Source organism: Myotis nattereri (genome assembly GCF_964212035.1).
Source record: "Myotis nattereri genome assembly, chromosome: 4".
In the NCBI taxonomy this organism is placed as follows: Eukaryota; Metazoa; Chordata; class Mammalia; order Chiroptera; family Vespertilionidae; genus Myotis; species Myotis nattereri.
In genome coordinates, this window is record NC_138079.1 from 27923229 (window position 1) to 27949771 (window position 26543).

General features: G+C 44.6%; 1 pseudogene across 1 annotated transcript; it reads left to right on the plus strand.

Annotated features, from left to right (window-relative positions):
* Positions 1–4120: 4120 nt before the first annotated feature.
* On the plus strand, positions 4121–4809 carry LOC308518120 (proline-rich protein 3-like; annotated as a pseudogene). The gene is made up of 2 exons: positions 4121–4266; positions 4422–4809. The product of its transcript is annotated as a proline-rich protein 3-like (transcript).
* Positions 4810–26543: the final 21734 nt, after the last annotated feature.

The window sequence follows — 26543 nt, forward strand, 5'->3', positions numbered from 1 at the left end:
TATTTAATAACAGTTGGGTTTAGGTATCTAAACCAAATTAGATACCTATTTTTTATTGGTATACTGAAGCTTCCAAAGTGCTTCAAAATTCCAAAATAGCTTCATTAAAACATTGATTGCAAAAGGCTAATGAAAATTTAAAGATACAAGATGGTAAACAAAAGTTCAGCAAAACTTTACCCTTACAGATACAACAGCTCCAAGGCCAGAGACTTAAATAACACCTGGGTCTCCACCTGGCAACCTTCTGGGGGTCGATCGTTAACCACTGGCCCAGAGGTCAATGTCTCAGTTGTAATCAATTGGGACACTAGAAAAGAGATTTCGTAAAGAGCCTATGCAAATTTTCAACACTGTTTTGAATGCCCACATATCTACTCCCAAAGGAGGACTCCTGTATGGGCCTCTCTCAGAGTTGACAAAACTTTGAGGATTTTTTGGTAAACTTCTATATTATTTTCCTTAAACAGCCAGGGGAACTAAAATTATTCAAAACTGTATAGGACATTTTCCATTCTGCTCCCCTAAGGTAAAGTGAAACCATGTTGAGGGTTAGGGGGGGGAATCTTCTGAAGCCTTTGTGGAAAGGTTTGCTAAAACATCCCAAAGGCAAAGAGCTCTAAATCTAGAACATAGAAACCTTTTGATTGCCATCTTCGCTGGAAATCTTCTCCCTGATATAAAAAAGCAAATTGAAGGTAATGTAGTTGGGTGAGTAGATCAACCTATGATGTCACGTAGGCTGCAACCCAATTCCTTGAGGAACTGAGAGCAGCTGTCCTTATCTGACACATTTTTGCACAACTAGAAATGCGGCTCTAGAGGCCTTTCAAAATCCACCCATGGCCTTAAGAAAACAGTCTTCCTTAGAGGAACTCGCTTTATTTCCCTGTGCCTTTGAGATGTAAATGTTAGCTCTTATCTAGTCCATCTCTTTAAAGTACCAACTTCAGGGAGGTAATTCTTATCAGAAAAAAAAGAACAAAAGTGGGAAAGGTCATTGGAAACTTAGGTGAAAGAAAAATTATTTGCCTTCTCCACAAATATTAGTAAAAAGACTTAGCCATCTGAGCAGGTAATTTTAACTTATTCCATCTACAAGAAAAAACAATGTAGAGCCAACTTCTGTTATAACTAATGAGTTTTGTGATATTGTACCTGATTTTCATGGCAGTAATTTTAAAAACAGAAGCTATAAGTTCTCTGTGTCTTTCTGTATGTTTATGTGCATCTACATATCTGTGCTGTATATGTATGGTATTATTTCTACCTATGGATGATAATGCCAAAATTAATTTGTAAAAGAGCCCTATTTAATTGACTTAAAGAAAATTAAGTGCTTATATAAATTACATTTCACAGAAATATAATCGAAACTAACCCAAATGAATACAAGGCTCACACAATGAAGGAAGTATTTGGTATCAAATCCAGTTTACACCCTAGATCAGGGGTGGGCAAACTTTTTGACTCGAGGGCCACAATGGGTTCTTAAACTGGACCAGAGAGCCGGAACAAAAGCATGGATGGAGTGTTTGTGTGAACTAATATAAATTCAAAGTAAACATCATTACATAAAAGGGTCTTTTTTTTTTTTTTTTTTTTTAGTTTTATTCATTTCAAACTGGCCGGATCGGGCCCGCGGGCCGTAGTTTGCCCACGGCTGCCCTAGATGGTTTGGCTAGTGGATAGAGCATCAGCCCACGGACTGAAGGGTCCCAGGTTCAATTCCAGTCAAGGGCAGGTACCTTGGTTGCAGGTAGCCTGGCCCTGGTTGGGGCACATGCAGGAGGTAACCAATCGATGTGTCTCTCTCACATCTATGTTTTTCTCCATCTTTCCCTCTCCCTTCCATTCTCTAAAAATCAATGAAAAAATATCCTCAGATGAGGATCAACAAAAACAACAAAAGTTTATGTTTGATAGCATAATTAAAACAGGCATGTTTTCAGAGTTATCAGCCTTAAATTAATAATTTTATTCTACCTGGTCTACTAAAGGTCAGATAAGTTCATGTTATCCTTACAAAATTTGTCAGCAAGAAAAATAGCTTGGGATAATGGCTGACTTTGGTTAATGTCTAAACATATTCATAAATTGCCAATCTATAGAATGCTGGTGCAACAGACAGTTCACAATTGTTTACTTTTTCATTTTTGCTAGAAATTAAGATTTTTAGGGTTCAATTTTTAATATATGTAACTAAAGCCACTAGACATAATTAGGAAAAGATGTCCTTGTGCAAGGAAAATAGAAGATGTGGTTTAGATTTTTTTAAAAAGGTATTAAGGATGGAGATACTATCCACTAACACTTTTGTGAAAACATCAGAGTAAAACCACAACTTTCAGTAAGTGACAAATAAATATAAAATGCACGTTATTAAAAATCTGATGAGAATTCATTATAATAAAAAACATATATTTATATACTAGAGGCCTAGTGCAAGAAATTCATGCATGGGTAGGGTCCCTAGGCCTGGCTGGTGATCAGGGTTGGTTGGTCAGGTTCCCCACCTCCCCCCTTCTCCTTCCCTCAATCTGTCAGCACCCTTCCCCAGCCACCACCACTGGTTGCCTGCCATGTTCTGTGCTACCCCCTCATGGTCAGTGCACGTCATAGTGAGCGATTGAACTCCTGTTCTCCCAATTGAACTCCTGAGGGGACACTTTGCATATTAGCCTTTTATATAGAGAGATATCTACACTAATAAAAGAGAAACATGGTAATTGGCTTATGACCGCTACCCTTTTCATTGGCTAATCAGCGAGATATGCAAATTAACTGTCAGCCAAGATGGCGGCCGGCAGCCAGGCAGCTTGAAACTAACATGAGGCTTGCTTGCCTCAGTGACGGAGGATCGTTGGAGGAAACCAACATTCCCCGCCTGCGGCTGCAGGCCTCTGAGCGGGCAGTTTAAGAAACATTGTAACAAATACCGCCGGACATCAGCCAGCAGATTCGCAACATTGTAAGCAAAGGCCAGAAACCTACTTTCAGCCACGGAGGCCTAAGAGCTGGAGCCAAGCCTCAAGGTAAAGCTGGCCCAGAATAAAAAAAAAAAAAAAAAGGAAAAAAGGAGCAGTTGGGAACTTCAGTCACTCCCAGCCTGAAAACAGCCCTCAGCCCCTCACCCAGACTGGCCAGGCACCCCAGTGGGGACCCCCACCCTGATCCAGGACACCCTTCAGGGCAAACCAGCCGGCCCCACCCATGCACCAGGCCTCTACCCTATATAGTAAAAGGGTAATATGCCTCCCGGCACCGGGATCAGAGTGACAGGGGGCAGCGCCCAAACCCCCTGATCGCCCTGCGGCTCTGTGTGTAACAGGGGACAGGACCTCAACCCCCTGAGCAGCCCTGCTTTTTGCCTGATAGGGGGGAGCTCCCCAACCCCCCGCCCCCCCCACGGGCCCTGCTCTGTGTGTGATGGGGTAGAGCCATAACCTCCCCATCGGCCCTGCCCTGAGTGTGAGAGTGGCGGTGCCCCACCCCCCTGATGGGCCCTGCTCTGTGCATGACAGGGGTTGGCGCCGCAACCTCCCCATCGACCCTGCCTTGAGTGTGACAGGGGGCGGTGCCCCAACCCCCCAATTGGCCCAACCCTGAGCGTGGCTGAGGGTGGCATCACAACCTCCCCATCGACCCTGCCTTGAGTGTGACAGGGGGCAGTGCCCCAACTCCCCAATCGGCCCTGCTCTGAGCCCGACCAGGGGCTGCACCTAGGGATTGGGCCTGCCCTCTGCCACTTGGGAGTAGGCCTAAGCCAGCAGGTCGTTATCTCCCGAGGGGTCCCAGACTGCGAGAGCGCACAGGCCAGGCTGAGGGACCCCCCTCCCCCCTGAGTGCACAAATTTTTGTGCACCGGGCCTCTAGTTTATAATAAAAATGTGGACCCTTTCCTACCTGGTTAGTGGCGTATTCATTTGATACAATGTTTCCCAGGGAGAATTTGGTAATAGCTAATGCAGTTTAATTCTACCAACACGCTGGTAGTGTAATGCTACTATTAGAAATTTGCCCTAAAATCATGCAAAAAGGCCACCCGGCCACTGCAGCCATCACTGCCACCATGAGGCTGAAACAGAAGAAACAGACTTAGCTGCAGCTGCCACCCCATATGCCAGAGTGGGAGGAGGCTGAGGACGAAGGCGACGGGCGGCCTGCAGGACCACCCAGCCTTCTGGGCCCTCCCCACATGGCCAATGGAAAGCCTGGTGACCACAAGTTAACCCTAACTGGAACCCACCCCCATGTCCACCATCAGTAGAATGGATAAATAAGTTGTGTGTGTGCACTCAATGGGATACTACACTGCAATGAAAACAAGCAAACTCCTGCTATAGGCAACCTGGATGAATCTCACAAACATGATGTTGAGCAAAAGGAGCCAGACACAAAAGAATAGACTCTCTTTGCAGAGGTCCGCCCAGGATCAAGGGGACTGATGATTCCATCACTGCTGAGTCTCCCACCTCCTCCCCAGGGCAGAGGCCCAATGTGGGGAGGCTTAGGCCCCAGGTCTCGCCCACACGGTTATGGTTGGTGGGGGTCAGTGCTGAGCCTCCTTTTCCTGGGCCAGACCAGGTAGTCCCCACCAGGGAGGCTTTCACAAAGAACAGAGACACCCTCAAAAGCTCAAAAGCTGGTCACGTGTCAAGAACACCTGCCCTCCCCGAGGATGAACCCCAGGTTATGAAAGACAAATCTAACCTCCCAGTCTGCTGACACTTTGCTTAAAAAGGCCTCTGTCGATATGAGGACCTCTGTACCTTCTACCACACACACATCAATGGACCTCCTCTGTGAGACTGTGCCTTCCCAGTGGAGCTGGAGGGAGCCCTTGTGACCACAGTGAAGCTGTTCCACACCCTCAGTCAGTATCACCTTCCCCCATCATCACCTCCCCCATTTGGGGTTCAGAGTTGTGTTTCATCGCTGGGGTGAAGTGTGCACTCTTTCTGCTGATCCAGTCTCCAGAGACTCGCCTTTAGGACCCCATCTTTGCTCCCTCAACTGCCTCCTGGGTCTTCTTCCCCCTGGCCACTTACTGCTGAGCAGGAGACGTATTTGGTGTGGCTTCTTATGCATCTGTCCACCCAGCCCCCAATACTGGCCTTGATTCCTGAGCCTGGAGCAGTTTCCTACCACTCCCTTCTTTTGGCTGCTTGTTTCAAGTCCTCTCATGTGCTAACCCCTGCTCTCCCCAACCCCCCACACCATGTTGGCAGCTGCTTTGTGGAACTCCCAGGTTGTCTGACCTGGGGTCAAGTTTGGATGTCTGGGACAGAGTCCCTTCCTGAAAGGCCATTCCCTGCTCTTAGATTCCATAGTTTCACCATCAGTAGCATGGTCCCCACTGCTGTGGCCTGTGATCGCTGTGCTTGGTAAACATGTATCCCCTTGAAGCCTTTCTCGGTGTCTGTGGTATTTCTGTAGCTTCCCCATACTAGAGTATTTCTGCCAAAATGAGTGAGGCTCTCGGTGCCCTCTAGGCTCTCTCCACTCCCAACACAGGAGCACTGGGAACTTCCTGCGAGCCACCCCCATTCTGCTGTCGCTTTTTCTGGGTTTGACATGGGCCCATGAGATGTGCTCTAAAGCCTCTGGTGGGCCTACCCTATTTCCACTACAGCCCGTTTTCCATAGACTATGTCACTGGGAGGCCACAGGCCTTCCATTTGAATTCTGTGAATCGCCATGTGGGCAGTCTTGCCGCCCTCTCCCAACCTCCGTCTCCATCACTGTGTTGCTGCCACTGGTTGTTTTCTGTGAAAACAGTAATGAGCAGACTCAGTCTTGAACTGGCCCTGAGGACATGGGTCAGGAGTTGTATGGGCAAGAGGGAGAGTGAGAGCCATTGGAGAACTGAAAATGATTTTTTTTCTTTTTAACGTTTTTTTATATTAATAAGAAATGCAGTGGAAACAAACAAACAAAAAATTATACAAATAAAAAATAAAAACATTTTATTTATTTATTTTTTATCAAATATATTCTTTATTTAAAATAATTCTCACATTAACAACTAATATTCAAGTGATATATTTAAAACAAAATTAATTTCCTTATTCATTCTGCCCTCTTTTTCTTTTTTATTCTTTTTTATTATTAGTTAAGGTATTACAAATGTGTCCTCATTCCCCCCCCCATTAACCCCAACCTCCCCCGCCCCCCCCGCCCCGCACACACATGCTCCCATCCCCCTGTTGTCCATGTCCATTGGTTTGGCTTATATACATGTATACAAGTCCTTCAGTTGATCTCTTCCCCTTACCCCCGCCCTCCCCTACTTTCCTTCTGGGGATTGATAGCCTGTTTGCTGTTTCTCAGTCTTTGGGTCTGTCCCTTTTCATCAGTCTATGTTGTTCTCTATAATCCACAAATGAGTGAGATCATGTGGTATTTATCTTTCTCTGGCTGGCTTATTTCACTTAGCATAATGCTCTCCAGTTCCATCCATGCTGTTGCAAAAGGCAAGAGTTCCTTCTTTTTTTTACCGCAGCATGGTATTCTATTGTGTAGATGTACCACAGTTTTTTAATCCACTCATCTGCTGATGGGGACTTAGGCTGTTTCCAAATATTAGCTATGGTGAGTTGTGCTGCTATGAACATAGGGGTGCATATATCCTTCCTGATTGGTGTTTCTAGTTTCTTGGGATATATTCCTAGAAGTGGGATCACTAAATCCAACACCCTTTCTTGATAAAAACTCTCAGCAAAGTGGGAATAGAAGGATCACACTCAACATAACAAAAGCCATATATGACAAACCCACAGCCAACATCATACTCAATGGGAAATACTAAAACCATTTCCCCTAAGAACAGGAACAAGACAGGGATGCCCATTTTCAAATAGGTATGTAAGATCTTGCTTTCTCTCTTTTCCTCTGGCACCCCCATGATGTGAATGTTGGTACATTTGAAGTTGTCCCAGAGGCTCCTTACACAATCTTCATTTTTTGGATTCTTTTTGCTCTTCTGATTGGGTGTTTTGGGTTTTTTGTTTGTTTTGTGGGGTATTTTTTGTTTGTTTCCTCACATTCCAAATTGCTGGTTTGATTCTGAGCATCCTCTACTGTTGATTCTCTGTAAGTTATTCTTCATTTTATTTAGTGTATCCTTCATATCTGATTGGTCCTTTTTCATGTCTTTGATGTTCTCACTACTTTCCTTAAAATTCTCACTAAGAGCTCTCATTAAGATACTTGAACATTCTGATAACCATTGTTTTGAACTCTGTATCTAGTAGTTTGTTTGTTTCCATTTCATTTAGGGTTTTTTTGTTTGTTTGCTTGCTTGCTTGTTTCTTACTGGAGATTTCTTCTTTTCTTTCATTTGTGACTTGTTTCTTTGTCTCCACATGTCTGCTGCTCCCAGTGTTTGTTCCTATGTATTAGGTAGAGCTGCTATGTCTCCTGGTATTGGTAGAGTGGCCTTGTGTAGTAGATGTCCTTTAGGGCCCAGTGGCTCAGCTGGCCATTCCAGGTGTGCCTCTGTGTGGTCTGTATGCACTGTCTTGTTGTAGTTGAGCCTCAGTTGCTGTTGGTGTCACTGGGAGGAATTGACCTCCAGGCCAGTTGCTGTGAGGACCAGCTGAGACGAAAGTGGAAGAGCTGCTGTGCAGGAGAACCCCTATGGAGCAGGACTTGCTTCAGTGGGGCTTTGGTGCTCACTGAATCTGCCCTTTGAGTGTGTCACTCATGGATATGTAGAGCTGTAATCTGGAGTGCTGAACCATTTTAATTTGATCTTGTGGATTTGTTTCCCTTATTTTAAAAATGAAAGAATTAGAAATGGCACATCAAACCAAGTAAATAAGAAAGAGGACTGATGGATCATTGATAGACAAGCTCACATCAGTTTTTCTCAAAGTGGTTCCACAGGGAATACCAATTGTGCAGACAAAGGAAGTGTACTGCTCCAGGAGGATCAAGATGAGTAGTTTAGCATGTCCTGCCAGGGGCCAGCAGCACGGGACATGTTACTCTCCCATTCCCAGCAATGCCTGAACCCCAGACTATGTCTAAGGATGAAGAAAAACAGTCCCAGTGTTTTGTGTCATCCATTGGTATGATACAGTTACTCCTGGAAAGGTATTATCACTGATCATCTTCTGTAAGTGCAAAAGCCTGGCAACTATACCATTATTTAATGACTAGAGGCCCAGTGCATGAATTTGTGCACCTTGAAAGGAACTGTGGGCCACGAGGCTGCAGTAGGCACAGGGATGTATCTCTGCCCATCCTCCACGCCCCTGCCCAGCCCCTCCTGCTGAGGCCCTGGTCCCCTGTTGGCCGGCAGCCCCACTCCCACTGCCCATGCTTGCACTCGCTGACAGAGACCAGGGCTAGTGCCAGCAGTGGATGCAAGTGGGACCGGTGCCCCAATCACCCTTCAGGAGCAGAGAGAGGTAGAGAAGCCCTTAGGGGTGATCAGAGCTGGCAGTCGCCGCTCGCACCTGCTGATGGCGCCCAGCGATTAGGACTGGCGCCGGGAACCAGCAGTGGGTGCGAGTAGTGGCTCCAGCGCTGGTTGCAAGTGCAAGCAGGGCCGACGCTGGCAGCATGTGCGAGCACCAGGCGGGACCCCGGCATGCAGGAGTAAAGAATTTTCAGTAACCATCAAAGGCTCGCACTGATGACAGCGACTGGCAACCCACCTTGGTCTGGCACCCCCCCCCCCCCCCTCACCTGCTCCACCATCCCACTGCGGCCGACACCCGCCATGTTCCGCACATGCCCCCTGGTGGTCAGTGCAAGTCATAGCTACCAGTTGTTCAGTTGTTCTGCCATTTGGTCTTATTGCAAATTAGCCTTTTATTGTATAGGATGTTACCTAAAAAAAATGCCTTTGCAAAGCTCAAAGCTCCTTATGGTCTAGTCCACACCTTGGAGTCCTACAGATCTGGCTAGAAATCTATGCTTTCCATACTCAGAGCTGGCTGTTCCCTATCACATTAAACACGGTGTTTCTATAAAGCACCTAATTGTTGTTTTTGTGAGAAACATGGGGCCTGCTGCCACTGAACTGGAGAGCTAGGGTGCTTCTGTTCTTCCATGTTGAAATTAACTTTACATTACTTATTGATTCCAGTCCTATGAAATTTAGCAAACACTGCATTGCATTTAAATAAATTATAATAATTAAGCCACAGTGTTTGAATTAAAGCTTTTTATTGCATGATTTGACTGAATACTGTAAAAACCTCATTAATTTGTATGCCACTAATTTGTAACTTGTGATAAAGCAGAAGCAGGGGGGTTGGGAAAGAAGGGAGGACCCTGACTGAAGTTTTTCTTTGCACTGCAAATCTTGTTCATGAAAGTGCAAATCAGTACTGTAAACAAGGTTGCAGGGGGTCTGATTTGAAATAAGTAAGAAAACAAACTTTTCAAATACCTTTTAGAAGCATCATTTACATGCATACAATTTATATGCTAATTACAAATCATTCCCTCTATTCACTGGCATTATTCCCTTGAGAACCTCAACTGGGTTTATTCTTTCTTCTTTTCTCTCTCTCTCTCTCTCTCTCTCTCTCTCTCTCTCTCTCTCTCTCTCTCTCTGGGTTAAGTTACTATTGTACTTGAAAGTTATTAAACATGTGTCCCCAACATGCTTTATAATTTGAATAGACTTTGCCTAATTAATTTAAAATAGTAAAATTTCACTGCAGTTTCTGTCACTTTTACTTTTTATCTTGCATTCTAATGTGATTCCAAAATACATAGAAAGTGCTCCCTAAAACAGAATTCTTACTCCAAATGGGGGGGTTAGCTTGACGGAGCAGGGGCAGGGTAGGGACCGGTTCAGATTCTAGTGCTTTGGTCATATTCTAGAACTGGAATTAGATTTAATGAGAATTAGTTGCATTGAGGTGTGTGTGTGTGTGTGTGTGTGTTGAGGAGTATAGGCTACCTGGTCCTAAGAATGTGCACAGAAAAGAGTAATTAATCACCCTCATGTCTAAATTGAGGAGGCCCAATAATCTTGATAAATATGAATATATATTTTATCCAATTAACAAACGTGTAATCCTGGTGCTGGTTTTAAATTTTCAAAACCTTTACCATCAGAAGTCACAATCGACTTTCAAATCAAGATTTTTCCTGCAATTCAGGACTATGATGGTCTCTATGCCAGGAAAAAAAAAAAGGAATCAAATATTTAGGTCATAATTGCACACACAGATAGATTTTTTTGAGTAGCAACAGAACAATAAGAATATAGGTCCTGCGATCCTCCCCTCACCCCTCCCCCCACCCGGCCCCCGCGCGCACACACTGACTGTGCTAAAAGCTGGTGCTCTGAGAGACTACGGGAATTTGGGTGGGAAGGTGATGGGCAAAGGGAGCCTGGGAAGCCACATGATCGGCTGGCTTAGCAGTGTAGATAGTCCTGATGCAAAATCAACTGATAAGCTCCTCTTTTCCCAATGTATTTACTTTACTAATTGGGTTACAAAATAAAATGAACATCAACAACAAACACCCTCCTTCCAGCCATGTAAATTACAGATCGCTTATCTCCAAATAGAGCAAAACTTTATAGGTGGGAATGTAATTAAGCCTAGTAACGCTGCTTACGCCAGAAAGACTGGCGTTCACACCATCTAGCAAATGCCTTGGAATTTCAGTCTTACACAACATAATTATTCTTATGTGAAATATAATTAATGAAGAAAATGCCTCAGATGTGTGGGCTAGGAAGGCAAATATAGCTACCCTTTATTGTGCCTTCAAGGTTAGAATTATTATAGCACTTACCATTTTATTATAATTACCCATAATGAGACTCCATACATGTGATGTAGTTGACATGCTTTTGACAATAGAAGTTTTCAGAATGCCTCATTAAGTATTTTAGTATATATTTATGTGACGTTCGCTCCGCCTCCTAGTTTTGGTGGCAACACAGCCCCTGTAAAGGCATATGTACATATTTTAATAAAAAATACTACCATTAAAGATCATAAAATGATTACAATGAATAGATATTAAGATGTCACAGCTGTAGAAGCCATTCCTTTTATGTACTCCCATGCTGGATTGTTTTATGACCTATCATAAACCTATTAAACTACTGGTAATAAAGGATTGTAATTAGTGATAAAACCTTGTTGCTTAGTGAGCCAAGACAGTTATCCTTACTTTGAATTTTATTGAAAGTAATCAAGACAAAACCTTCAGCAATGTCAAATACAGGTTGAGAGCAAGGTTGCATTTTTGCTAAGGACGGACGACATTCAACCTTTCCTGAGCTGTCTTCTCCCTCTTTATTGTGCTGGCTCAAGGAGGAGTTTTTGTTTTGTTTTGTTTTGTTTTTCTTTTGACCTGTTTGGCCTCCTGTTGTTTTGTTTTGTTTGTAAACATGAGATAGGGGAGGGAACATTCCAAGCCAAAGACAAGCCAGCTACTGAACCCACGGGTGCTCAGAATCCCTTGGTCCTGCTGTGCTGGCTCCTGGGAGTCCCAGGTGGAGCAGGCAGGACGCAGCCCTTGGGTGGGTTCATTTCCTGCCCAGGATCACTGCGCAGAAACCATCCTCAGAAGGGCTGAGGGAGGGGCGGCTGGCCCAAAGGACTGAACAAACATGTGACCTTCTCGGCTATCAAGTCAAATTAACTTTTCCCCTTGTCATCCTGGGTTGAATGTGAACATTGCTTCCAGTGGCACAAAAGCCCCCTCGCTAATCTGCGTGGCAAAACCGGTCCCTTCTGTCTGTGCGCCCCCAAATACATTAGTTGTGCCAGAGCCCGCAGAAGGATGCTCCTTGATGTACTCTGGGGGAAAATGACATTTCCAGCTCCCTTATGTAAATTCCCCATATCTTAACTTCAACATTCCGGGGGGATCAATTTCATCAGGGGATAGAGCCTGGAAGGGTCTGCAAAGCATCGGAAAGGGAGAGTGCACTTTTGTGCCCAGTAACAAAAAGCACGCTCACCTCCCAGGACACAGGGCTGCCAAGGAGGGCATCTCCCCAAGCCCGGAGCTCTGGCTGCACCAAAGTAGCTCTGCAAAGGATGGCATGTCTCAGAGGCTTCCGCCTAACTTCTACAGTAAACAGGAGACCCCAAGGTTAAGTGGGAAACAATGGCCCAGGCCGCCACTGTGCTCTAACAAACCCAAGAGCGAAGATCAAGCAGAGGGTCTCGATGGTCACAGTGTGTCCTAACTGGACTTACAGCCCCTGGGCTTGGCTTTCACAGCACTGAACGGAGAACTAGGAAACCACAGCAAGCAATGCTTGGCTTCAGGTCAATGGACACTCTGTATCCTGGTGGATAACAAGTAAAGACCAGGCAATAATACTAGTAATAATAATAACCCTAAAAACTGGTGGCGGACCATGGGGAGGGGTCAGGACGCTCCACAGGGTGGCTGACCCTGCACCAGATCTAACCTCTAACCTTGTTCTGAGGAGCTCCTGTCCTGCACACAGAGGCCAGGAGCAAGTGAGGCAGGACTGTTGAGTGGGTTTGAATCAGAGATGCCTGGTAATCAATCCAACGTTAAGTAGAAGAGTGGAAATTAAATAGGAGGATTCAGCTGAGTACCAGGCAGGCAACATTTTATGACAAGTACGTCCAAATCAGTGTGTGGACCTGAGAAGAACAGCAGAGATCTCTGTTTATTTATATGCTCCCAGTGTTAGCTCCACCTTGTCACGAAACATGGGTGCTTTCTCATTTGCACTGTACCACCAGAGGAGTGTGTAAGTGTAGTCTCTGGGAAATTATAACATGGGATTAAGGTGCCGCCAGGTCCCCTGAATGTCGGCATGTCCATGTCATCAGTCATTGCCCATCACTTGAGATCTCTGTGGAATCAGGGGCATAGGAGGCTGATGGCTTTTGCTAGTGAATCAGAAAGACTGTTCTACTTTTTTTAATTTTTTTTTAATCTTAAATGTATCCAGAGTTGTACAGACAAATACGTAAGCTGCAGCAGTTGGTCAGGTTTTAAGCTACTAGATGAAAGTTAAGCTTCTGCGTCGGCTGGCTGAGATACCAGCCATAAGCTGACAAGTAATTAAACTGGCGTATCTATAACAACTGTCATCTCTTATTTCTGTGAAACTGGGATGTAAACCAAAGGCAAGAAAGCGAGAGAGAGAGAGAGAGAGAGAGAGAGAGAGAGAGAGGGAGAGAGAAAGAAAGAGAGAGAGAGAGAGAGAGAGAGAGAGAGAGAGCGAGCGCTGAGAGCCCTATTTGTAGAGAGTCACTGCTTAGCTGTCCTGCTGCACAGTTTAGGGGACCTGGGCATTTGGAGGCCTGCAGCCCAGATCAAAAGGGTCAGTGCCCCTTTACCAATGAACAGCAGGGAGACCATGCATCCAGCAAGGTGTAAATTTGAGCTCTGCGGTTTTGAGGAAGCCCATTGTGAAATGCATTCTAACACCCCAAGTGGCCAGGATTTGATTGCCTCCCTGATGTCACTGTTGCATTTCAAAAATGCTGGGGGCCCTGAGGTGTCACGCAGCACCCTGCCATAGCCCACCACTAGGGACCCTCCCTCCCACCGCCAGCCATCTCCTAGGGGCTGATGCTTCATTTCTTGAGGTCTAAACAAAACCTCCTTCTCCCTCACCTCTGCCGCTCTCTCTCCACTGAACACACAGCCACACTTGAAGAGCTCTCTCTGTGGGGATGTTTTGTATCCTTTCTCCAGATAGAAGAGCAGGCCTGGAGCTCTCAGGGTTCTCAGTGACCCGGAAACAAGTGGAGTGGTGACCGGCCCATCTTTCTGGGTTCGAGGCTGAAATGAGAGCAGCGCTCTGCAGTCTGACCTCATTGGTTCGGTGTGTTTAAAAATAATGCTGTGGGAACCATGAACACGAAACTGAGATGGCTCCAAGGGTTCCAAGATAAGCAGGCAATTTGGTCCCCGAGTCTTCCCGCCTAGTAATGACGCGACAACTAGCTTAGGTCAAGAGTCTGTCTTTCTCAGGGGAAGGACCTGAGCGTGGGTCCCATTCACAAACACACAACGGCACCCTTCACAGGCATTACTGTGGTGCTGTAGGCCCCTATACGGCACTGTTAGAGTGAAAAAGAGAAAAGCATAATGGAGTTCTCCCAATATCCACATATTCCTGCTTGCAGAAAGATTTGAGATATCTAAGTGAACATTTAAAACATTTAAGATGAGCTATTTACTCTCAAGACCCTTGTCAGCCCCCCAAAAATATGGAGGAAGGAGCAGCTTGTTAGAAATCTAACTGCAAAAGCGCCTGAGGTTTTCCTTTTAAAACCTCCTAATACTTTCACAGTCTTTCCCATTCAAATGGACTCCGGGCTTTGTTAATTTCTTAGTCGTCAAACTCGAGGAGTTGCTTGACCATCTTGGAAACACAGACCCCCATCCAAGGCCCAGCCGCACATTCTGTTTATTTTCCCCCTAATGAAAAGTGTGACAAGCAAATAATTAAACTGAAAAGTGAGCATAAATTAGAGTCCACAGCCACAGAGCAGAGCGCCTTTTGAAGACTGCATTTTAAATGTGGGCTTCGGAGAGCGCTCACCCCGGTCATTGAAATGATCTGGCTTACACTGTCTGTGGTTCCCCTGTACGGCGGGTTTATCCCGTTTCATCACGTACAATGTTTGATGTGCCTTGGCATAGCAAATTATTTGTGTTGGATTTATTTCAGTGAATTCCCCTTTTCCTTCTGGTTTCAAGAGAGTAAGCCCTGGGCTTCGACACATTATGAAAACAACCAGATCTGAGAGACATTATATCCACAACAAAGGGAAACCAGTGACCAGCCCAGTTACATTGTCTTTTGAACAACAAGTCAATGCAGACAGAAGTAAATGACAGTTAATTACAAATTACATTCTGGTTGGGGCTGAGAAGGCCTCTCGCCTTGAATAATGATCGGGCCCTCGGGCGCTCACCTGCCTGCGAGCGGCCATAGGAGACGCAGGCTGGGGTGCTGTACAAGTTTCAAAACAAGCTGCTAAACACAGAAGCTTATTGGATTACAGAGATTTAGGAAAAAGCATTCAGATCTCTCGCGGCAACTGCAGGACGAGGGTGGAGGGGTTTCTAGGGGACTGTGGCCGCTCACTGTTTGCTTGTGAATGCTGGTCTCGGTGTCCCAGAAGGAAACCGGCCCCTTTTGCCAACGTTGGGAACTTGTCCCAGCACGGGGATGGCGGGGATGCAGCAGGTCAACTCACCCAGAGAAGTAGATAATATTGCTGAGATTTTTCAACTCCTCATCAAAAGAATAATTCAATAGTACACTTAGATTGTATATTCTTTTAATCAGAAGAGGATTTTCATACCACCTGCAGACACTTTGATGTATTGATACTGTTTTTTAAAGTTTAAACAGTAAATGAATTTATTAAATTTTAAGTCAAATTTTTTTAAGTTACAGCATTTGCAAAAATAAGACAATGTTGGGAATAATTAATGTCAGCGTTTCTGCATTGAAAGGACCTTGGCTTTTGTAATTCACTAAAGCAATTTCTATTCATTTAGTTGAGCTAAATGCTTATTGTTAAAGACAAAAGCCCCATCAGTTTGACATTGAGCTCATTATGTATGTTAGGAACACTCTGGAATCCAAGGCCACACGGCAGGCAACAAAGCCAGGGAGGAGGGGGGAGGGCGTGGAGAGGGGGCAGGATTTAAATGCAGACCACGACATTTCTCCTCAATAACTCCCCATTTAGACCTGATTAAAACTTCAAAACAAAGCTCGTTGGAAACAGGAGACGGATTTTTGTTGTCAGTAAGTGATGGGGTGATCAGTAAACTCTAGGAAGTTTAAAAGTCCTTCTCAGAGACAGCTCAGCTGATTCTCAAAATTGTTAACCATTTTAAAGAAAGTATAAATACATGCAGAAAGGTTTAGGAGAGGCACAGAGAGGCTTAGGAGACAAATATACATTCTTTTCTTGCATAGACAAAGCATGAAAATGATAATTCAACTTTCTCTGTGTTAGAACAATAATGTCTGGTATTAGCAACTTCTGCTCCAGGAGGACTTCCTCTATGCACTGTTTGCACGGCATCCGTAGCCTCACCATCCTTACCCTGCCCGTTTTTATGTAGGGAATTGGACGTCATGATTAAGCTCCAACTTTGGGAAATTAGGACCCTGTTTCTTGCCTGAGCAGAAAGCTTCCCAGATGAGACACATCATTTGCACATGAGCTCCTGCAAGATAAAAGTTAGGCTAGGTCCCGCTGAGATGGCTTTAAGTGTTTTTCCTGCTCATTCAAAAACAACAGGACAGTTTTAATTATGAGACAAAACAAATGAAGCAGCTGCAGGAGCCCGTCCGGAATGCACGTGTGGGAGCCTGGCTTAGATCCTGTGAAAAGCCTAACAAGGCCACACTCTTTAAGATTTTACCTTCATGCTGCAAAATTTATTCAAAAGCTACTTTTTTAGAAATGTTGGCATTTTCCCTCCAAACGGACAAATGGAATATTCCCAATCCGGAGAAATACGGGTCTGTCCCAGTGTGACATTTCCAACCCCGCTCGGAAGGACACTTGCACTAGCTGGTCCCCGAAAACCAGGGAGAAAAATAGCTGCCTTGCCTGCGTGGAGGAGAGCGTCCGTCTTATCGGTGGCAGAGTGACGCTGACTGTACCGATAGTGACACGGGTAATCCATCATGTCATCAGCAAAGTGAGGGACGCTGCCGGCACCTCCGCCAGCCCGGGATGCCAGCCAAGAGGCAGGGACACTTAACCCCTGAGAGCCCCTCATTCCTGCTACACTCCACACAACCTCTGTCAGGTCTGAGGTGGCTGAAGAATGACAGTAAATCTATACGGGCCCACAATCTACCCTCGTGACAAGCGCACACCGGGCCGCCTCATAACACGATTAAACTGTATCATGACGGGAGTGCAAGACAAGGCCTTTATTATGTGCCTTGTTGAACCATTTAAGAGGTCTTTGCCAAGACTGGCTGCTCTCACTAGGTCGGCTGGGAAGGTAGGGCTGACGTCTACCTGGCCCTGGGCAGGAGCACTCGGATTTCTAAACCAGCATCTGTTTATGGGGTGATGGCTCTCCTGGCATCTGCAGTCAGCACACATGAGCTAGACATTCATTTTATGCTGTTTTGACACATGAAGGTGTTGACCAATTTCTTTTAGATTTTTAAAAAATCCTTAATAGATAAATGATGAGACAGCAGGGTTGGGATATGCTATTGAACACCATGTATCATTTTATCTTGTCATCTAGAAAATCCTAGATCATGTAAATGGCAGTGGTAATAAAACGTGGAAATGACATTTAGGATGATATTTTGAACTCCTAGGATTTCAGGTGCCAGGTGTGATTCCATTGACACACACACAAAAGTGGCATTTCTTAGGTCACTGCATTACACGTGTGTTTATGGCATGAAATAAACAAGTTTTCCCCCTAATTTTCTCTGGATTGTATTTTTAAATTATTATTTGTGTCTTTCTTTTTGTTAAAACACAGTGAGATTTTCTTGGGTTAAAGGGAGAGAGAAATCTAGTTGAATAGTAATATGATTCTTTCATGTATATGCAAGAAAAAGATCTTTTCACACCTTGATGAAATTAGCATATATTTAAATACTAATGACTTGCCAGGGACTAGGTAGGAATACCAAGAGCTACCTGCACACACAATTAAAGTCCCTAGGACACAGACCTGATGCTGGAAGCATTGGACATGATTGATATTGGATTTTATTTTGCAAGATATTAATAAGAGGTCCCAAACAGTGTGAAGGTGGCAAGAAGTTATAAGTGGGTCACACACACAAAAAAAGTTGCCTCAGAATGGAAAAATTGTGGTCAAATAAAAATAAAAACCAGTCGCAGGCTTGAGGTGCCTTGGCTGCTCCATGGGATTGTGGAACTTTTTCCACAACCAATTTATTTACCATGGACCTGTTTGATGCAGGACTGGATTAATGAATTCTTTCATGGATATCTCATAGCATGGAAAGTTAATTAAGTTTCATTTAAAGACACACTTGAAGGAGGAATATTTTTTAATGTTCTGCTATCCTATGGCATTGGAAATAATTTTATGTTCTTTCAGGTAAATGTTGTGTATCAACAAGCAGTCACATCATCAGTTTTGATCTAATGTCTCAGTATGAGTCTTGACTCCTCTTGGGCCCTGGACAAGCAGAGGGAGCTGTGTGGGCCTCACATCTCCACCTGCCAATGAAGAGCACCGTCATGACAAAGTCTACCCAGCCATGACTTTCCTGGTGCCCTTTACCTCAATCCCTTTCGGAGTTGCCGTTTTCATGCCACTCAGAGTAATCATCAACTTCTGTTATTTTTAAGTTTAAAAAGTTGATGAATTCTAAAGTGTGTGGAAATATTACAAGTTCAGGAAAAGTATTTTAAAATCCACAATTGCTAGAAGAAAATAAAATTAGACCAAACTTCATAAAAAATAGGTACTTTTTGAAAAAGTGAGAGTAACCGACATCAAAGAATATTGTAATTATTTTCCAGTTTGTGCTTTCAAATGTTTTTTAAGCCACTATCTATGGTTTGCAATGAGTTTTCATGTGCTCACTTACTTCTTTAAAGTTTATACAAACCTACAATAAAACCACATGTGCACGGATACAAGGGTATAATAAAATGGTAAAAGGGATTGAAATACTTTCTTCAATGGTTAAAAGCTTGAATAAATTATAAAATATGCCTCAGGGAACCTTGGGTAATGCATGGTGTACATGCCCCTCAAGGGCATTGTTCAAACATCATTTGATTTACTCAGATTTTAGCTAGAAGTGACATCACAGACATAGGATTGAGTGCTTAGGCAAGTGTCGGAAGTGCAGATTTTTAAAGTTGTTCATTAAAGGGCAATCCTGAGCCATCAGCGATGGGGTTGACATTACCCTAAGCAATTTCAGCGTGGGGTCACCAGTGCTCCTTAAAAAGAATCTAGGCCACCTTGGTGGGGAGGGAGCAGGTAAGCAAGAGTGAGGATCTAATTCAGCCAACACATGGTCAGTTGGATGCTCCCCTACTTTTTCCTTATTGGAAATTGTTGCTACTTGTTTAAATGAAGAGGCAACTGAGTAATAGTGTTGGAGGGAAAAGTGTGTTCTGGAAATTCAATATTCAATATGAGGTACCAGTTAAGGGTAACGAAGAGGTGGGGGGTGGTGGTGGGCCAATCCCTGTACTGGTCTCAACTTACAAGAACCAAAGGATGACTTAGAGTTGAGCAGAACTCTATTTTGACCCCTAACAAGACCTTTAACCTCTGGTTCCCCCCACCCACACACACACCTAGGTAAATGAATTTATTTAAGAAACAGGAACTGCACACTCTCCTTCTGATGGTAAGCCTGGTGAGGGGAACCCTGGGAGCTGTTCTGGACTCTATGTCCATCCAGGCTCTATGCTGGGCCTTCCAAGGCTGGACCAGCCTTCCCAGAGGTTACAAGTGTCCAGTCATGACAAATATAAGGAGCAAGGAAAATGACTGCCTTTAAAAACATTTAGGGATCAGCCACAACCTCAGCATTAGCATTGTCAGTTTTGTAAAAGAGGAGCCATGTTCATGGGGTTAGAAGGCACATGCAGAATGACTATCAGCGAAGACTGTGGTTCACTTTTACAGTGAGAACAGCTTACAACGCGTCCTTTATGGAAAGTCTACATTATTCTACATGCAAATGGAAATAAGATTGGGCTACATTACACTGGGTTTACTTAATAACAGAATATGGTTTTCACTGATCTTAGGTCACAACCAACACTTGTTATTTCCCATCTAAAAAACCAAACATAGCCGAAACCAGTTTGACTCAGTGGATACAGCGTCGGCCTGTGGACTGAAAGGTCCCAGGTTCGATTCCGGTCAAGGGCATGTACCTGGGTTGCGGGCACATCCCTAGTAGGAGATGTGCAGGAGGCAGCTGATCGATGTTTCTAACTCTATCTCTCTCCCTTCCTCTCTGTAAAAAATCAATAAAATATATTTAAAAACCAAAAAAACCAAACATGTCTTTTATTCTACATGCAATCATATTGTACTGCAAAGCTAGACTATACAAAATGTAAAATCAAGCCTATTTCTAAATAAGTGAACTGTCCCAGAGTGTGTTTCCCCCAAAACAAAGGAGCTAAAGGGCAGGAAAAGCTGAAGTCAGCACCTGCAGTTCGTGACACCCTCAAGGTTCTAACATCATGTTTTAGGAGTGTTTTTCAGGTAGACGTGTCTTTTCATTTTAGCACACTACTGAATGTCTGTTCAGAGCGGACACCACACATGCTCGGGGGTGGATGCTTCCTCCAATAACTGGGTATTGATGGGCTTCTTTCTTATTTCTGACTCTTCCTCTCCAGGCCTTACACCAAATGCTGACCACACAATGTGGAGCTGTCAACTGTTAAGTGAAATGTATGGCGTTGGTCACTTCTCAGGACAAAAGGTCAGAGCAAAAATGTTCAAAGAAATCAAAGCTGGGACCTATAGACAGATAAAGCTTTTTATCTGGTAGGACTAATACTTCCTCTATATTGAAAATCTGGTTAATTTTTAAAATGTGTGTACACCCACTTAAATGATCTGCACAAGACTCTTCCCAAGCACAATGAGTAAAATTTATTTGAAAAGGTGAAACTCTGACCTTAAACATATGTGACTGTAATTGGGTGAGACTCCAACCAACCAAGTCACCTGGCTAGGGTCTTTTTATTGTTATTTAAAAAGTGCAGTAGGAGAAGGTATACCCTGATCACTGTAAATCTTGTTTTAAGGTGTCTGTGTGTGTGGCGGGAAGGGGGGGGGGTGCATCCTCAAGATGTTCTAATTCAGGGTGTGGAGTCAGTATGTTGACTTGCATGTATAGAGTCAGATGGTATGTGCTAAGTGACAGGGAGTGACACTCCCAGTTCGCATGAGGAAATCCCCCTGAGATACAGGGAGTCAAGGGTAATTAACAATAAGAGTTATTGTAATAATGATAATGTTAACAACACAGATAACAGCATGCACTACCCACCACAATCTAGTGACTACCTGCTGTGGGCCAGGCATCCTGCTCCACGCTCCATATGCATTCTGTCAGGTACCATTCACCTGGCAGGTAGGGGCTGGCTGGACGCTGTCCTTGGTGCTTGTGTTAATAGGTAGGGAGGGCTTACCAAGTGCCAGCCTTGCAAGGAGACTCTGACACATTTTGGCTCCTGGAGAGAATAGGCAATAACACCTCAGTGAAGATGAGACAGGGGGGTGCATGTCAGCAAGCAGGGAAGGGTGCCTATGTGCAGAAGTCAGCTGTTCCTGGGAGGACTCTTCTTTACCTCTGCCAGCCAATCCTGAAAAAAAGTACTTCACTTTTGTGATCCATAGTCCAGTTTTCTAAGACATTTTGATGTTGTTTGGAGTTTCTGCAATCTATGATTTGAATGTTCTTCCAACCATGTACATCGAAACTCGATTAGAAACTAAACCATTTTATTGAGATGTTGTGGTCAATTATGCATGAGTAGGAATGTTTTAAGGGGCCTTGTCTACATATGGCTGACGCCCAGCTCTGCCCAGACCCCATCACTGGCCATGAAAGTCTCACTCCATTCCCTGACTTCAAGCCCATAAGCACCTACCCTTAAAGATCAACAAGCATAAGCTGCATGGAATCATGGGGGAAAGAAATGGCCGGGATGGGATGAACTAACGATGAGGTAAAGCACACGTAAAGAGCACACTCTTCCTCAGGTCATCACTGGGAATTCCCCACTCAGACATTTAGCCTCCCAGGAGGATTGTATTTTGCAGAATGTTTCTGTAAATTCTCATAATCATAAGTTGCAAAATTTCACCAAAACGTATGGCTTCTTCAAGTGCTAAGTACTTAATTTATGATTTAAAGTCCAAAGAACTGAGCTAAACAAGAGATAAGAGCTATCATGGTCATTGAGAAGATAGACACTAAACCCAGGTTTAGATAAAATCAGGCTTTATTGTGTTCTTCAGCATCTGCCATCTGTTACTTCATTCAGAACATAGACTATTGTAGAAGATGGTCTACCTAGGGAATCTCTAATAGAGGCAGGGGAGATGTCTCTCCCCGCCCGCCCAGGAAGTAATGGTGGTGATGTCTGAGTTTGGGAGAAAAGCTTTGCATCCAGTGCAAAGGTACTGGGGTTGGAATGAACTGAATTAGACCTTTGTAGGTCAGCAGAGGCCAGTGTGACTGGGACAGAGGGAGATGTCAGAGAGGGCAAGGCCAGATTCCAGAAACCTTACAGGCCTAAGTGGGAATTTGGATCCCAATACTACGAGGAACTTCTGAGGACTCCCAGGAGCAATGGAGAGACATGATGTGGTGGATATTTTCAAGATTCCTCTGGCTGATGTGTGGAATGGGTAATGGAGATGAGAGTAGGAGCAGAAAGGTGGGTGTGGACTAGAGTTGGAGGGTGTGGTAGCTGCAGAGCTCGTGAAATGGCTCAGATTCTGAAGACCTTTTGGAAGTGAGTCCAACAGGAGTTTCTGAAGTGGATCAAATGGGGCTGGGCAGACAGTGAAGGCAAGTGAGAATTGAGGTTGGTTCCTAAACTGGGGGCCTAAATGGATGCCTTGGGATGTGGTTGTTCATATCCACCAGGGACTCCAAGGGGGATGAATCTATAAATTAGTCATAGTGATAATTAGCAGATGGGATGGCAGTCAGTCTCTGATAAAGAGACACACCTTCTCAATTTTAATTTGAAGGGAACAAAATGCATGTTAGAGGCCATAGTGAGAAAGGTGGCTTCTGCAAAATAAAAAATTAAACACCAGGACTACAGATGCAGCTTCCTGCTTTCCCTTCACACTCCTGGAACTGTGTGGCATTCCCACATAACTCCAGGGGTGGACAGGTGATGTCTTTGACCTCCAATTTCATTTTGGAGCATCTGTATGAACAATGGGAAGGTGAATGTGGGCAGGAGCTTTCCTTTGCACCTGTTTTTTGTCTCAAGAACCTGGAGATGCTTGTATATCAGTTGTACCTGGTGTCAAAGTCACATGCCCCACTGAATTCCATGTCCCAAAAGTTCCTGCTGTATAAAGAGGGGAGGCAAATGTCTGGGGCTTTGTGAAGCCAAGATAAACCGCCAAGAACATCATACACCATTAGGAACTGTGAGAAACCCAATGTCAAAGCCCCATCCAGACTCCAAGATTCAACCTAGGATGTGTGGAAGTTTTACCTTCCACTGTGGAGGCAATAAGAAGATGGTCTTGGAGGCAGAAACTGTGAAGAGGGTCCAAGTGCGACTCCCTGCCCAATCTAAAGCTCTACCATTGTATGAATAACCATAGACGTGTACATAATTGTGATCACCACCAAAACCAAAATCCAGTTAAACCGAGAATTTTCAGAGCTAATCACTGGAGACTCTGTGCTGCACAGAGGGCCCGTGATACCTTGTCCACCCTGCTGAAATGTCACCTCCCCCAGGCCTCAGTTGAATTTGAAGAAGAGGACCTGATACTGATTCACAGGTAGGGTGTGGAGAGGGGCTGAAGGCAACTGGAGAAAGGACACTGCACTTGGAAGACTGTGATTGTCATGGAAGATTTGTGGTGAGGGGACCTCATTGTCAATAACTGTACCCTGCAAATTTGTTAAATACCAAAACCAGGCCCTACGATAATCAGATGAGCACATTGTGCCTGTACCACAGCCAATCCTATGACAGGAGAGGCTTTGAATTAGACTTTCCAGGCAGCGTTTCATGGCCCGTCTGCCCCTGTATGGCTTTGAGTCCTGTACACCTGTTCCATGGTGTGAGTTCAACTGCCGGCTGCACTTGGCTCTAACAGACCACCAAGGGGAAGGACAGGATGGGTGAGTTTTCAGGACCACAGAGTACTGGCCAGAGACTGATGTAACAGTAATGGTGTTTACGGTATTTTGGTTGTTATTTACGGAGCTATTTTCACATTAAGGTGAAGCACACAATTGTTTGAATGAGGAGCTGATTCATCATTCAGAAAGTAGTCTTCATAGGGGCACATTTAGGTGATAGAAATCAACGGTGAGGCTGGTAAATTGCCTGGGAGGGTTCAAAACAGATTCAAGATAAAGGAAGGAGAGATTAAGTCAAGACAGCATCTAATGCGTTTGCCAAACACTCCATCCTCCCGCAGTGGAGGCTGATCTAATGGTCAGCCACTTAATTTCCAGAGCCCAGTGCCAATCTTTTGTCACCTCTGTTGCCCCATATCAAACTTTCAGGAAACAAGACCCGCTAAAGCAGATAATCAATAATGAGATCAGGAGATGTTATCCTGAGAGAAGCAGGGCTGCCTGCTTTGTTTGTGGAAGGTTGTTTCACCCAGGCTGCTTGTCAGTCCTTGACTGTGATGTGCACAGCAGGATTGAGTGTGTGGAGATAAAGCCACAGGAGGGAGGGCTGGGAAGCAGGCACAAACACTCAGGGGTGAACCGCAGCCATGAGGCCACGCCACGGCATCCTCCCATCCCCGCAGAGGCACCTGGAGTCACCACTGCTTTAAGATGGTGTGCATTGCTTAGGTGTCTTTCCCTGGGCACTTCATGGGGAGATTCTGATGCTGAGGCAAATTGAGGTGCCAATGGGGGGAGAGCATGGGGCTCTTCAGGGGCCTGGACTCACACCTTTTCCTTATGATGTAGGCACCCACTCCTCTCCCATGTGATAATGGCTGCATCCACACGTGACTATGTCAGATTGGGGACACCCACATATCCTCTTATGAGATAGTAGGCACATTCTCTGTATGACAATGCAGCCACCCACAATCTGCTAAGAATAACAGGCACACCCACACACATTCAATGTGGTAATGGAGACACTCACTCTTCCTCTCTAGGATGCTAAGCACCCATTCCTCTAATATGTGACAGTAGGCATGCCCACATCTCTTGTACTATGTGACATTAGGTGTGTGTGAATAATGGGCTCGCGCGCGCACGCGCACATACACACACACACACACACACACATCTCTGTGATGGCAGTGCACACATGCCCTCTACATGATGTGGAACATGCACACCTGTGCAATGTGATGCTAGTTGCCTACTCCTCTTCTATGCAATGTTAGGGGAACGCACCTCTCCTATATGATAATGGGCTCACCCATAACTCCCCTGCAGGAAAATGGCCACAACCTCCTTTAGGTGAGTGGACACACCACATCTCCTGTCTAGAATGTAGGCACCCAGTTCTCTTCTGTGAGACAATAGACATACCCACACCTGTAGTCAGTACCTGGTACAGGTACACACAATGGGGCCTTTCTAAGGAGGCAATCGCATGTGATTCAGAAGCATAGCCTCATTTTTTTTTTGTCTAAAATAATGTAGTAAGAAAAGTGATTAAAGAACATAGGTGTATGTTTTAATAGGCTTTGGGATACAAGAAATAAAATTGTCTTGTTACCACCACAATTGATCTCAAAATTAAAATACTTTTCACTTTTCCCAAAATAGTAATAGAGATAACACAAAATAATTGCTCAGAGGATAAAGCCATGTGGTGAATACATATTTTTTTCTGTTAAAAATATTGTACCCAATTAGACATCTGTATTTTTTCAAAACAAATTTCTATCAAATGAGAGTAGTCACATGAATTCACTGTTGACATTTTACTACACGGCAATAGAAATAAACTGACACTGAGGGACGGCATTTTAGTTTTGAAATAACCATGAAGTTTGGTCCCTGAAGGCTTTATTCCTAAAATAAGCCAAGTACCCTGTGTTTTAATCACTGACAAATCACGTCGCAGATACTGTGACGAGAGGGGTTTCCTTTTGAGCCCACACAGGTCTCCTGGCCACACTGTCTTCTTGGTCTAGGTTCTGCCCACACTCCTGTTGGGCAGATGGGATTTTTGCTTTGTGTGACCATGAAATTGCAGTTTCTTATATAAGCACCAGAATAAGATGCCGATAATTGAAAGGCTGTTTTTCAGAGGGGGTCGGGCTGAAGCCTCAGCCAAGGGAGAGTTGGGAAAGCAGGAGGTCAGGAAGAGGAGGGGTGGGGGACAGTGAGGCAGAGGGAGATGGGAGGTGGGGAGGGCTGGGGGGCAGGGTGCTATGAAGCCTTCCTCCCCCAGGTTCCCCTTTCCCAGGCCTCCTCCTTCCACAGAGGGGAACCCTCAGTTCATTCCCCAGCCTCTCAAATGTCTCTTTTTGAGGAGTGTGTAGTTATTCTAAGCTCCAGGCTGATTTAAGAAGAATGAGTGCCTCGGGGAAAGGCCCCTCTGGCCTTTTAGTCCATTACAATTCCAAAGGCAATCACAAAAGGAGATGGGCTGCTGGAGTTAATGAGATTCCTCGCCAAAAACACTAATCTGGGTTAAAACTAAAAGAATGCTGATAAGGATATTACAGCTCACACTGAGAACAAGAAAGGTGCTTCCCTCAGATCAACAGTGCATATTAGGAGGGAGCCTTTAATAGTGTTTTTAAAAAAATCTGAGAAAATGGATGTTGGAGACAAAGCCTCTTAGATGAGGAGCGGCTGAAATGGAATAAAACATCCCACTTCCACT